Raw genomic sequence first — 14684 nt, 5'->3', positions numbered from 1 at the left:
TTGGCCTTTCCCACATGTTTTCATGGCCAAATGAAGGAGTAAAACGTTTATTTGTTCAAATGTACATTTATGGAGCAGCTTATTGTGGTGCATAAACGCGGGTGATGCAAGATGGAGTGGCACTCCCTGTTCACAAGGAGTGACAGTCTAGTGGGGTGCAGTCACATAAATAGACAATTACAGTGTAAATAGGCAATTGCTGAATGAAGATAAATTCAGGGAGCAGTGGGAACCTGAGGGACATTGTGCCTCACCTGCCTAGGTGCCTCACCTGCCTACAAAGTGTGTATAGATCCAGGAAATACCACCCAGTACATTTAGCCTCAATGTTTCACTCCAGCTTTACCAGACAAGCAAGATAAAGAACACTTCTCCAATCCAGTGTCCCCTTACACTCCTTACCCACATATTTTAAGTCTATAGGATTTCTAGTTCCTCTTCTCCAGAAAACAGAATTTTATAAGAAGCTGGATTTTATCATCACAAGAACACTCGTACTTATATTGGGATTGAATTTTAAAAAGGAAATTGAACAGTAGCAGTTTTATTATTTCAGTGCATATTTTGGTCATTAGTCATGAGAAAACATGTAAAAGCCTTGATGTTATCTCACATTCTATCCGTAAAATAAGAAAGGAATATTGAGTCCCACAGATGCAGGAAACACTGGCCCACAGTGAACTCACACGTTCTCAGGCAGCATGCTCTTGACTTTTGGTGACTTTCTTACATTGTGAAAGAATCCCATTCAGCAAATGACAAAAAGGAAAGGGGAGTGCTTCAATTGTGGGATGGCATCTCATTAATTGCCTAACTGTAAAATACTATACCAGTGTTAGAGGAAATTATTGCCAGTTTAAAAGTTTTCTTATTGGCATCTCAGATTAGAAAACAACAAAAGCAAAAATGAATTGAGAGCACCAAGATGGGAAACATACCCACCAGTTAAGTAGTTGATTTTGCATGATTATTAGAAATTATAGAATCCATTGAGGTTCATAAGCAAGATATTCTTATTCAGGTATACCCATAGTGCTTATGACTGGTTTTTCCTCATTTGTGGTTAAATTCAATATTTCACTAAAAATCATTATGTGTCTTCTATAACATTCATTTATCAGAGTCATTTAACTGTCAAGGGCTCCTGTCAAAGTAATTGTTCCAAATGCTTGAAAATATCAAGAGCTTTTTGCTGTTCAGCTGAGTTTAGCTTGAATTACTTTTTTAAATGAAAGGTAAAATAGCACAAAATTACCAGCAAAGAAATGTCCATTTGCAAGAGGCACATTGGCCTGGTATTTGGTTAAATTGAATTTTCAGCCATGTTTTAGGACTCCAAAAACTGCCTCCCCCCACCGGCCCCGCCTTTTTTTTTTAGTAGTGAAAGGGTTTCTTCTTTCTTTTACTTCTGAGAGCAGGCGCGGCAGAGCTGATGTGATGTCTTAGAGACGGTTAATATACTGTGGCCATAATTAAAGCAAAGGATTCTTAGGGGAGCATTGGCCCTCAGTTGAATTTTCTTCTCTTCTAATATGCATGGAATGAACAAGATGATTGGGAAATGGCTTTTTTCACACTTACTATGTTACCAAGAAGTTCTTAGTGCCGATCTCAGGAGTGAGCTTGACTGCCCACCAGTTAATTGATAAAGTGCTATTAGGTCAGGGGAAATCTATGACTGCTCACCAAAAGGGTGGTCAAATCCACCAGGTGCTCCTTGGAAACCCTATGGGGCAGTTCTACTCTGTCCTATTGGGTCGCTATGAGTCGAAATTGACTTGACGGCCGTGGGTTTTATTTGGCCAGGGTGCATTTCCGCTCCTCATGGCCTTGAAATCTTTTCTTACTTATGTGAAGGAAAAAAAGTTACAGCCTTTTCGGCAGTCCTGCATTAGGGTGCTAGAGGAAGATTTAAGCTTAGTGGTAACTGTGGACTGCCAGCATTCAGATACAAACACTGATTTGGGGGAAGGAGGGATGAGTATTTCATAACGGTACATTTCACCTCATCACTGAGACTCAGAAAGGGCCCAAATCAGAGAATTTTTATCAGATTCTGCTTTATCCTCAACAAGATTTATTTTATTCTTAATTTTTTTGGTTCTATAAAATTAAGAAAACATAGTAGTTAGAAATATATGGCGTTTCCAAATCCTTCACAATTCTCCATCCTTCTTTATTTGTCCCAGGAAAGACCCTATCATTGAAACATTTCCCTGTCCTTGAAAACAGGCAGTATACTAAGTTGTTATAATCTCTGATCATTGCTAAGGCAGATGAAGGCCATTCCTGAATGTGACAAATACTGTTGTTAATCTACAGGAGTCATTTTGGTAAGAGATTGGTGTACTAAAGTAATTACGGAAAGTTGGAGATATTTCTCTTCTAGGATAGATGTGCAGAGCTTCCAGACAATAGAATTAAGGTCCTAGTCACTTATGTAGACTTCCAGCTATGAGTCGGAATCGACTCGACGGCACTGGGTTTAATGGAAAGAGTTATTTTAAAAAGCAAAAAAATACTAATTTTAGAAATGATTCCTATATATATTAACCTAATGAGAATGTGTTTGAAAGAAGCTTTGCTGTTGGCATTTTTAAATCAGAAGAAATGAAGGAAAATAATTGAAATAAGAACACTATTCGTTATCTTCAAAACTCAGTAGAAACACTGATCTCACATGTATTCTTTTCTAAAGTAAGGAAAATTGAGTCCTAAATCCTTCTCTTGACCTAACTAGGTGTATGATCTTGGGTAAATCATTTAACCTCTCTCCATTTCTAATTCCACATCTATAAAATAATGTGGTTGCAGTAGATGATTTCAAAGATTTCTTGGAGCTTTAACATCCTAGTCTTATCATATTTTATCTGAGAGTATGAGCCATTGGGATGAGAGGTAACACCTGTAAATGGCCCGATCCAATGCCTTACTTAATAGATGTTGAACACTTAGTAGGTGATGAGTAAATGACAGTTAAAGGGAAATCTTTGGAGGAAATGTGAAGCAGAGAGGCATGTTAGAATTATCAACCAAGTTCTACCTCTGCCACCTTATCCAAGTTACCGTCACCTATAGTCTTGACTCTTATCAGTGGTTAAGAGGTATAGCTGCTAACCAAAAGGTCAGCAGTTCAAATCCACCAGCTGCTCCTTGGAAACCCTGTGGGGCAGCTCTACTCTGTCCATTGCTTGCACATATACCTGTAGGGTTGCTATGACCTGGAATCGACTCAAAGACAATGGGTTTGGTTTTGGTACCAGAGTTATTCTTCTGAGATTTAAGTCAGATCATGTCACTGCTCTGACAGAACCGTCCAGTGACTTCTCTCTCACCAAGTCTAAAAGCCAAAGTCTACAACATGGCCAACAAGGTCTTGCCTGGCATGAACCCCTCTCCCCTCACTCGCAGCCTCTCTGACTTCCTATCCTACCACTTTCTGCTTTTTTCTTCCTGCTTCAGCTACACTGTCTCCTTTCTATTCCTTACACGTGTCCAGCACACGGCTATATCCAAGCCTTTGGACTTTATCTTCCTTCTGCCTAGGGTTCTCAATGCCCCAGGTATCCATGCTCCTTGTTCTCACTTTCTTTAGGTCTCTGCTGAAAAAATTTTATTAAAGAGGCCAGTCTGGTCTCCTACATAAAATAATACTTTGTGTATCATTCTCTACACCCTTACTTTGCTTTAATTTTCCTCAGGCACTTGTGATATTACCTATCTATGATTTATTTGTTCACTGCTGATGTTTCTACTCTATGCTCTATATTACATTGCTTGGCACATAGTAGATGTTAAATAAATAAGAGTAACTAGTGCTTACGTAGCACTTACTCTATGTCAGGCACTGTTCTAAGCACCCTCCAGTTCTCAGAACACCATTATGAGGCAGGTACTATTCTAATTTCCTATTTCACAGGTGTTAAAATGGAAGTACAGAAACATAATTTGAAAAAATTTTTGCATAGATAAGAAATGACTAATTTGGGAGTAAGTTTAGATAAGAAATGACCAGTTTGGGAGTAAGTTAAATGAGGAAGCAATTAAAGGAGGTAAAGAGATAAAAGTCCTGCACCTCGTGTGCTTAGAAAGGAGAAACACACTTTATTTTTATATTAAAGAAAAGATTAAAAACAATTAGCACTCACTCTGACATCTACTGTGTAGAGGATACTATGCTATGAACTCTTCCTAGAAGCTCCAAATCAGATAGTAGAAAGATGCATTTTAAACTGCACATTTTTGGAGCCCTGGTGGCATAATGGTTAAGAGCCCAGCTGCTAACCCAAAAGGTCGGCAGTCAGAATCCACCAGCCACTCCTTGGAAACCCTACTGGGTAGTTTTACTCTGTTCTATAGGGTCACTATGAGTTAGGATTGACTGAACAGCAACGGTTTAGTTTTTTGTTTATACAGTTTTAGTTCCAAAGGATACTTTTCCATCTCCAGAAGATATTTTAACTGTACCTTCTCAGATGGTCGGCCCTTTCAATCTAGGTAACTTCAGAGGCCAGAAAAGTTGTATTTGCTAAGAAATTCTTCTTAAATACACTGAATACTCAGCAACCAAGCTGAATCATACTTATACACCTGATCAGAAATAAGTTCATTCTAATGAGAAACCTGCAACAAAGAAGACAAATGTCATTTTTTGAAAATAATACTAAAAAATCAGAGAATTCTTCCAGCATTTATTGCATCTAAGTCAGAGCTGATTTTCTCCAAAAGAAGATACTCAGTGTAAAGATAGTTTGTAGTCACAGCACCCGGATGGAAAACTGGCATTTCTGGGAGATTTATAGGGACAAGGAGTCCCAGAGTGGTACAAATGGTTAAGCATTCAGCTACTAGTTGAGAGTTTGGCAGATCAAACCCACTTAGAGGCACCTCAGAAGATAGGTCTGGTGATCCACATCCAAAAGGTGACAGCCTCGAAAATCCTTTGGAGCAGTTCTACTTGTACACATGAGGTCACCGTGAGTTGGAATCAACTCGACAGCAACTAACAACAACAACAGTGTTACTAAGCTTGTTGTTAGGGACCGTGGAGTTGGTTCTGATTCACAGCCACCGTATGTACGACAGAACAAAACGCTGCCCTGTCCTCCGCCATCCTCACAGTCATTGTCATGCTTGAGCTCATTGTTGCAGCCACTGTGTCAATTAATCTCTTTCAGAGTCTTCCTCTTTTTTGCTGACCCTCTAAATTTATTGCCAAGTAAACTCGAATACAGGTTGTGGCATTATTCCTTCATATTGATGGTAGAAGTACATGGTGATAGAAGTACACAGCTGAAAAATGTCCATTTCTTTGAAATTGGGATCCTAAAGATCTCATTATTAAAAAGAATTTGCAGGGAGCTAAAGAAGACTTCTGCCCCAGTCTTTTTAGTATGCATATCTTTCAAAATTGGAAAAAAAAAAAAAAAAAAAAGAACAACAAACTATGGGAGCAGTCTGTGTTACAGAGGGCATCATTCTTAAACTCATAGTATATAGCTACTTAAATGCAGGTGGTTAACTGTTAATTCTGCTGTACATGTTTTTAATTAAATGTTTACAGTTTTGTTGTACACTGAGAGACAGGGTACAGTTTTTAAAACTAGGTAAGAATAAGTAACGTAAGTTTCTAAGAGATGTTAAAGTAATCTAAATCAGCTTCAGGAACCATTTGATTGTATAGTATGATATTGACTAGCCAGTAGAAGGTATAATAATATTCACTACATCGAGAGAATGCTAACGTAAGGAAAGCCCTTTACTTGCCAACTGGATGTGTTGCAGAAGTTAATTTGCGAGTGAGTCGTTTGGAACTTATAGTATATTTTCTCATAGAGGTGTTTATAAAATCAGGCAAGCTCTCCATAATATGGAGAACCTGCTTAACCATAATAAAAAATGGTATGTTTTCAATTTAAAAAAAGTACAAAACCACATCTAGAAAAGTGCCTGGCACATAGGAAGTATCTGATAAATATTTGTTAAATGAGTAAATGCCAAAATAATAAATTAAACAGAACAGAAAAATAACTAATTAAAAAAAAAATCTCTTGTAATATTTGAGAAGGGAACAATGGTGGTTCAGTTTTAGAATTCTCGCCTTTTATGTGAGAGACCCAGGTTCAACTCCTGGCCAACACACCTCACAGGCAGCCACCACTCATCTGTCCGTGGAGGATTGCATGTTGCTATGATGCTGAACAGGTATCAGTGGTGCTTCCAGACTAAGGTAGATGAGGAAGACAGGCCTGGAGACCTGCTTCTAAAAATCAGGCAGTGAGAACCCTATGAATCACAACAGTCCAATGTGCACCTGATCGTGGTGGCGGCCCAGAACTGGGTAGTGTTTCCTTCTCTTGTGCAATGTTTGAGAAAAGCAGAAAAATTAGAGATCCCAGGTTGTACTGTGCCCTCGGCAGCAGTTCCCTAGTTTCTTAGTAATGCTTTTTTGATCATTAGCTGAGGGTGGATGGCGTGAATGGAGAGAGTGGAACATGGTAATAAAAGCACAGACTACTATGCTAAGTGCAGCCGTGGCCCTAGCCCTGCTTCTGTACTCATAGTAACTGATGTGGCAACTCAGCCTCATCAAGCCTCACTCTCTTCATATTGAAAAGTAGTTATAATAATAGTTCTTTATCACAATTGTTCCTATTTCTAAGACCCAGTTAAAGAAATATTTTTCTAAAGGACCAGTTGACTGCTAAAAAGATATCTTCAATAATTTACATCCAAAGCATATTCATTATTTGAAAAGTTAAGGCAACTTGAATAGCCCTGATTGATATTTAGCTTAATAAAAAAGACCAGCCCCTATATTTTGGAGAAGCATTATGCTAGGACTGAATATGCCTAAGGAGTCAGTTTTTCAGTGGCTTACCTGAGTAATCTACATTAAGAATGATTTTGTCCCTGACATTTCACACCAATGTACCTTTTTACCGAGTTGTTCATATTGAAATAGAAGAGTGTCAAAATGGCACAATTATCAAAGCAGGAGATAATCTTTTTCACCACTTACAGTCTTTTACTCTTGCAGGGGAGGTGACCCATAAGTACAATGTACTTTCTTAAAATGAACGCTTCAATGTGTGTATGTGCATTTTGCTTTTTTTATTGATTTTTTTTTTTTTTTTTTCGGTTACTAGAGTCTTATTTTAGCATTATTCACTCTGGCAAACTTCAGCTGAGATTCAAGGGATTTACAACTGGAATTTCCAGAAAGATTGTGGTCAAATGCTAGTTCACCTCCTGTATTTTTTTATGTATGTAGTCCTTCAGCAAAGCGTGTTTATATTAATAGAGAAGGAAGAGGAAGGGCAGTGTTAAGAAATTGACACTTTTAGTATTTTCTAAAGGGGAAAAAATGAATATGGCCATAGCACAAATATTAAATAGTAATTGCTCAGTAATAGATGCAGAGCATATATTGCAGAGTATATATTATTGTTCTTAGGTGCCGTTGATTCAGTTCCAACTCATAGCGACCATATGTACAATAAAACAAAACACTGCCTGGTCTTGTGCCATCCTCACAATTGTTGTTATGCTTGAGCCCATTGTTGCAGCCACTGTGTCAGTCCATCTCATTGAAGGTCTTCCTCTTTTTTGCTGACCTTCTACTTTACCTAGCATGATGTCCCTCTCCAGGGACTGATCCCTCCTGATAACATGTCCAAAGTAGATGAGACATAGTCTTGCTGTCCTTGCTTCTAAGGAGCATTCTCGTTGTATGTCTTCTAAGACAGATTTGTTCATTCTTTTGGCAGTCCATGGTATATTCAGTATTTTTCACCAACAGCATAAATTAGAGGCATCAATTCTTTGGTCTTCCTTATTCATTGTCCAGCTTTTGCTTGCAAAACTATATACTAGTCACTAAAAACTATTTACACTTTGGGTTTTTTTTGTAAATAATTTGTGTTTTATCTTAAAAATAGAATAGAACAATTTCTTCTCCACTTGGATCCTGGAGGTATGCCTGGAATCATATCAGGTTTCTGTCAGAAAGTTGTGCTTCCATTCCTTTAGTATACTTGCGGAGGTTTTTAGTGAGCCTGCAAGAATGCACCTTTTTATTTAAAGAATGAATGTAGAGAGTTGTGTCTGTTTCAAGTTGTCCCTCGCCATCTTTTAGGACAGCATGAATGGATTTCAAGGGCTCACAAATGAAGGTTAAATAAAGAATATGAAAGAGGAATATTTAGGGACTTCAGGATATTTTTCTGTCTTAATTGAAATTTTCCTTTATGAAAAGAGTTGTTTTATTGCCAGTTGGCCTGTTACCTTCTGAACAAGGATGCTCAGCATGGGTGCAGGTACTGCTGGACTCTCTCCCCCCTGGCATGCCTGAGGTCGCCTGAGTAAAATCAAAGGTGGACAAGGCAATGGATAACAACACAGGGTATTTAACAGCACTTTATTATTTCTTAAAGTTTTGGCAATATTTGGCATCCTAAGGGGGACAAATGAATTATGTCACCTTTTGCTTCCTTTTACCCCACTGAAACTAAATGCTGAAATGGGAACAAATTAGAGCATTGTTCTTTTCATCCCTAAATGTCAAAAGTGGCCGCATCTCCTAGAGAAATGATGCACCTGATTAATTGTGTAATTTCACAGGGAAGCAGTAATTCTCAGCCTTCTAAACATGTAATGTACTAATTTGGTTTCAGAGTTAACTGAAAACAGTTTAATGAGCTGCTGCGTCGCGTATATGTGCAGTGTAACATACAGCAGATGCCAGGAGAAATGGAAGTAACACGCCAGTGACACTTGGAATAACAGTGTTTATACTTCATTGACTTTGGGTTGTCAGCATGCTATTCTCTGTTTCCCTTAGTAACTTATTAAGGCAACTGAACTTCGGTTTGATGATGTCTAAGTGTCACTTGTTGTAAATTACACAAGCATGCACACATCAAACACATAGTCAATCTTCAGAAAAAATAATAATACTTTTGAGTCCAGGCAACCAAGATATTATCCATGAGACACACACACACAGCTAACGGTGGCTCTCTGAACATTGCACATGCTGCAAGAACAGTGTTTTGACCTTTCATCAGAAGAAATACTATTTCTACAGCTTTTCCTGCTCATCTATTCTTGCTCTATTTTAACAGAATGGTCGTGTAACTCTTGGTTTGAAAGTTGTCATACAGCCTCACAGCAGGCTTATATTATCTACAGAGTTCTTTATGAGGAAATATAAATCACTACAAATGAGACTTTTCACAGCCAGAGATATGTAGAAATTTGTGTCAGTGCTTTGCTGGCTTGCTAAAAAATATGTCTAGGCTCCAAAGCTCTCTCACAACTCATCCCCACTCCCTATCCTTTTGGGAAGCAATTCTCAAAACTTGAGATTTATGGTCCAGAGAGCTGATAGTGGCTATAAAGTTTTCTATTTTCTCTTTTCTTTAATATTAATGCAGAGAACAAGGCATTATCATTCATTATTTTAGTTCATGAGTATCCTGCGGGCTCAAAATATAGTTTCTGGGGATATGGCTTACCTCTGTTTAATAGGGGAAAGATGTGGACTTTGGCAACAGGCTTCTTTTCCATCGGATATTTTTAGGTAGATTTTATAAAATCCATGTTATGAGCAGAATTTTAATACATATGCTATATCCAGATTTGATTTTAAAATTTAAAGCGTTACAAAATATTAATTCATCCTGAGCCCCAAAAGCCTATCCAGTAAAATATCATGAATTAGAGAATAGCCAGCCAGTCGATTATTGTTAAAAATTGGACCAGTAATACCTTTTCATTTTACTATTTTCAGAGCTGTACAGTATTTCCAACTAGTTTTATCCATATTAATGTTAGATAAATTTTAGTTTATAATTAGCACTCTCTTTTCCATCCAAATTCTTAAAACACATCTCTAAATCATTAAAAAATGATGTATATTGTTTTTAACTTAAAGTTGCCTAGTTTTAATAGCTTCAATATCTGGCTTTTAATGTAAATTTGCTTTGCTTGATTTCTTTTTTTTAAAGAAATGTTAAAAAGATAATTTTTTCTTAAAGTAAATTGTCATAGACTGATTAAAATCTGAACTGGGATAGAATTTGCTTTAACGATTTCAGTGGGTCTTTAACTTTGAATTCAGAATTCTTGCTCTTTTTTAGGCCTAATTTTTAAGGAACAAATATAAACACGGAGAGTAAAATAATATGAATAGTAAATATGAACAGTAAAATGATATGAATAGACAATTTTTTTTCCTTTTAATAAATTGCTTTAAAAAAAAACAACCCAAACCTGTTGCCACCGATTCTGACTCATAGCAACCCTATAGGACAGAGTAGAACTGCCTTAAGGGTTTCCAAGGAGCAGCTGGTGGATTTGAACTGCCGACCTTTTGGTTAAGAGCCTGAGCTCTTAGCCACTGCACCACCAGGGTTCCAAATTGCTGAAAGATGTTGCTATACACACCTGGGAAGTTTAGTTTTGTTTTGAGACCATGTAATGAATGTTTCAAGGATGTAAATGAAGTTTAGTTCAGAGTAATTTTTGTAGTAAAAGTAGCCTGTTGCTAAAGGGTTATTCATGTTTTGGCTGATAAATGTTCCCCTACCACTCGTTCTGATAATCGTAATTACAGTGATTTAGCATTTATTGAAAGCTTAGTATGTGCCAGGCACTGTACCAATCACCATAGATCCATTGCTGTCAAGTTGATTCTGACTCACAGTGACCTTATAGGACGGAGTAGAACTGTCCCATAGGGTTTCTGAGGCTGAAATCTCTATGGAAGCAGATTGCCATATCTTTCTCCCTTGAAGCAGGTGGTGGGTTCCAACCGCCGACCTTTTGGTTAGCAGCCGAGCACTTTAACCACTGTGCCACAGGGCTCCTTACCAAGCACCTGTGTGCTTTAATTTGTTGAATATTACTCTATGAGGTAATTACTCTTGTTATCCCCATTGTAGAGGTGTGGAAATTGAAGCTCAGAGAGGTTAAGTAACTTGTCTAAGATCCTATAGTGAGTAATAGAGCTAGGATTCAGACCTGTGCAGTTTGACTCCAAGTATTTAAAATTTTAAGTATTTAAAAAGAAGTTGAAAGGAAACGCTTTCAAGCACTGCTGGCAAATCACTAAAGAAGTCCTATACCCTGGAACTGAAGGCAGACCCTGTACTAAAAATGGGTAATGTGAACAATATTGGGAAGTTTCATATCAGTTTATTCCTGAGAGTCACACAGGAGGCATATGAGTTTTTAAAAGTAAATTTTTTTTTTTTTTTTTTAGAGCACTACTGAATGTTTTGTGGGGTCAAGATATAATGTCATAATAAAATGTGTCATTCACTATTTCAAATTTGATTAAGACATTCAGTGATTAGCAGGATTATTGAAAGTACGTGTCTCATTGGCACCCTGAATCATTTTTCAGAGGCTTAAATTTCATTAACAAAATCAATAGCACAGAGCAGGCATTGATGGATATATTGAAAGCCTTGTGACCAACTGTCTCAACACTGAACTTGTTAATATGATATTTTGGGGATTGCCTTACCTTGTCCTTAAGCAGCACCGTAAAACCTGTTGCCGTTGAGTCCATTCCAACTTATAGTGACCCTATAGGACAGAGCAGAACTGTTCCATAGGGTTTCCAAGGAGCACCCGGTGGATTCAAACTGCTAAACTTTTGGCTGGCAGTCGAACTCTTAACCACTACGCCACCAGACTTGCCTTAAGCAACACAACAGCTGCGAATTAATTTTGCTATTATTCTTACATGTAGATGTTGTCGTTGTTATCATTGTTACTTTAAATTCGCCAGTTTTTCACTGATTTGAAGTAATTATATATCATTACAAATTCAAGAAAAAGGAGCAGAGACTTTACAAGGCTGCTTTGAGTAATTATGACATCTGAAATCCTTAGGAATGAAGTTCAAGGATTGTGGCAGTCGTGTGCTACACCTGGGTTTTATACAGAGGGGTTACTATACTGTTTCATGAGAGTGGTCACTAGAGTTAGGGTGACCACCCCAGCTTGTTCCAGAGAACAAGCTTCACACAGCTCACGTTGGTTACCTCTCTTACCTGCCTCCCTCTCCTGATAAGACATCAGAACAGCAAAGACTCAGGGTCTCACTGGATAGAGAGTATTTGGAAAATAAGACTGGATAGACTGGGCCAGATTTGAGAGGGCCTTCTGGCCTGAAGAGCTCGGGATTTGTCCAGCAGCAAAATAGTGTATTCTTTGAAGGGGAAACTGATTTGAGTTTTATCAGGTAAATACATTGAAATAATTTGTTTAAGGGCTAGACTCTTGCTGGTTATGTAATAATAATAATAATAGCAGCTAGCATTTAAGGAGTACATATCCATTCCACATGCTTCCATATATTTTCTCAGTCCCTGAGTGGTACAAATGGTTAACGTGCTCAGCTGCTAACCTTAAGGTTGGTAGTTCAAGCACACCCGTAAGTACCTCAAAAGAAAGGCCTGGTGATCTACTTCTGAAATATCAGCGATTGAAAAGCCTGTGGAGCCCAGTTCTACACTGACACACATGGGGTTGCCCTAAGTCAGAACTGACTCTGCAGCAACTGGTGTACATACGTTATCACAGCTCTGGGGTAGGTACTATCATTGTCCCCTTCTTACAGATGAGGAAACTGAAACATGGACAGGTCAAATAACTTGTCTAAAACCACACTGTTCATGTGTGGAGGAGCCCAGATTGAGCAAAGGCATTCTGACTGCAGACTCTGTGCTCATAGCTTCCACATTATCCATGTAGGGCAAGTAATGTTCGAAAACTTCCTCCATATATTCTTCATGGTAGTTATGGAGAAAGTTTTCTAATGTCAGCAATATTAATATCCTTTACGTGAATTTGTATTGTTTCTGAATTGCTTTCATCTCCTTTGCCATAGCTGCACAATTTAAAAAAATTTTTTGCATAGGCTTTTATGCTGTTTATATTAAGTGGAATTGCTAAATCAATAACATTTGTTGGCTTATTAGTAGAATCAAATTGGAGATTTTCTGACCTTTTGATATGATGTGTTAGTTTATTATTAAAGTCCATTTTGGAAGATTTATTGCAGCTATTTCCTAAAATATTTATATTCAAAATGCTACATAAATCCATTTATTAAACTGTCTGTTGGTACTTGTGGCACCGTTATATTTGTAGAAAATCCACAGTGACTATGGAAGGACACACTTCAGTACTATGTGTTACTTTCTCCTTAATCAAACAGTTCATCAATGCTTACTGAGCTGTGCTTACCCAGCAGGCCTGTGTAGCAGACCTTGTAGAGGTACAATAGAAAGTAGTGGATGTAATCTTTGTCCTCCAGGTACACACAATCCAAGGTGGGAAGAATATATGCATGAAAATAATAGCAAAGTGAATTACAAGATTAACACTGTCCATAAAAAAAGAGAGAGAGGAGATTGTTTTCAGGAGGAAGATAATAGTTACAGATAGAAAGCAGTGGTTGAGGGGCAAGGTAGAATTCAGATCTAAGGGCTTGAGACACTATCTCCAACTTTAATGACCCCCCCACCCCCATAGAGGTGGGTTAAAATGCAGATTCTCAGAACTCTTGCCCGAAAGTCTGATTTATTTGATTTTTGGGGGTTGCCGGAGGAATCCTTGGGAGAAGATGTGGCAGTCTGCTTCTGTAAAGATTACAGCCTTGGAAACCTTACAGGGCAGTTCTCCTCTGCCCTACAGGGTAGCTATGAGTCGGAACTGACTTGATGGCAATGGGTTTGGTTTGGGTTTAGTAGAGATCTACATTTTTAACAAGCCCTCCAGCTGTTTCTCCTGCAGTCCATCAGACTGTGGGAACACTAGCTTGAAGTGGGAGTGGATGGGTCTGAATTCAACACATGGAAGCTGTACGTACTGGAGAATTTTAGCGAGTGGAAGTATCAGTAGGGTTGTATCTTCACAGCAGCATCAAGGCTGAAAAACGACGGTCCTTATAATGTGTACATTTATATAATGCAGGGGAAAACTAGTTAGGGTGTGAAGCTAAGAAAGAAGATTTTGGGAGTCATCTTACCTGCCTTGATCACAAAGACCATCTCTTCTGCCTCACCAAGCAGTCTGTCTTATTTGCTTTATCCATAAGTGAGACACAATTTGGTCCAGCTGATGCAACCAAGAAATACGTAACTGTTTGGGGTTTTTGTATTTCTTATACAAATTTCTCTTATTGTTGTTATGAAATGAATTCCTTTTGGAAAATGGTAAGCCGTGTAAGTGAGGATTAGAATTAGAAAGCCACATCAAAATAGAGGAGGGGAGGAAGGGAAGATATCAAGTGATAAGAAATATTCATTGTGGACCAACAGCTTATAAAGAAATGTGTGCTTGGGTAAAAAGGAAAGAATAATCAATCATTCTTGTAACATTTTCTTCATCTAACACAAGGTTTTGGAAGCTGCGTTGAGGAAGTAGATGCCTATTGTCTGTGACCTTTTGTGCTTGTTCAGTTTGTGTTTTCCTCTCCCTGATGTCGGTTAAAGTCTGATGAAAAAGGAGTACATCTAAGTGGAGCAATGATTTGGCCATGATTAAAGGTCAACAGTGATGTATACTTAATCACTATTTAGTACTTATATATTGGGTTAAACAGCAGTCATTTTTTAACCATAAAATATGCCTCGATTCCTAGAAAATTAATCCATTATTTAATA

General features: G+C 38.0%; 1 protein-coding gene across 2 annotated transcripts in view; it reads left to right on the top strand.

The window, feature by feature from the left end:
- The window catches only part of EFNA5 (ephrin A5), a 315588-nt gene that overhangs the window by 257448 nt on the left and 43456 nt on the right, over positions 1-14684 (top strand). The gene's annotated exons all lie outside the window — the stretch shown is intronic.

This window comes from Loxodonta africana, chromosome 2, assembly GCF_030014295.1.
Source record: "Loxodonta africana isolate mLoxAfr1 chromosome 2, mLoxAfr1.hap2, whole genome shotgun sequence".
NCBI lineage: Eukaryota > Metazoa > Chordata > Mammalia > Proboscidea > Elephantidae > Loxodonta > Loxodonta africana.
This window is presented reverse-complemented; position numbering and strand designations above follow the sequence as displayed.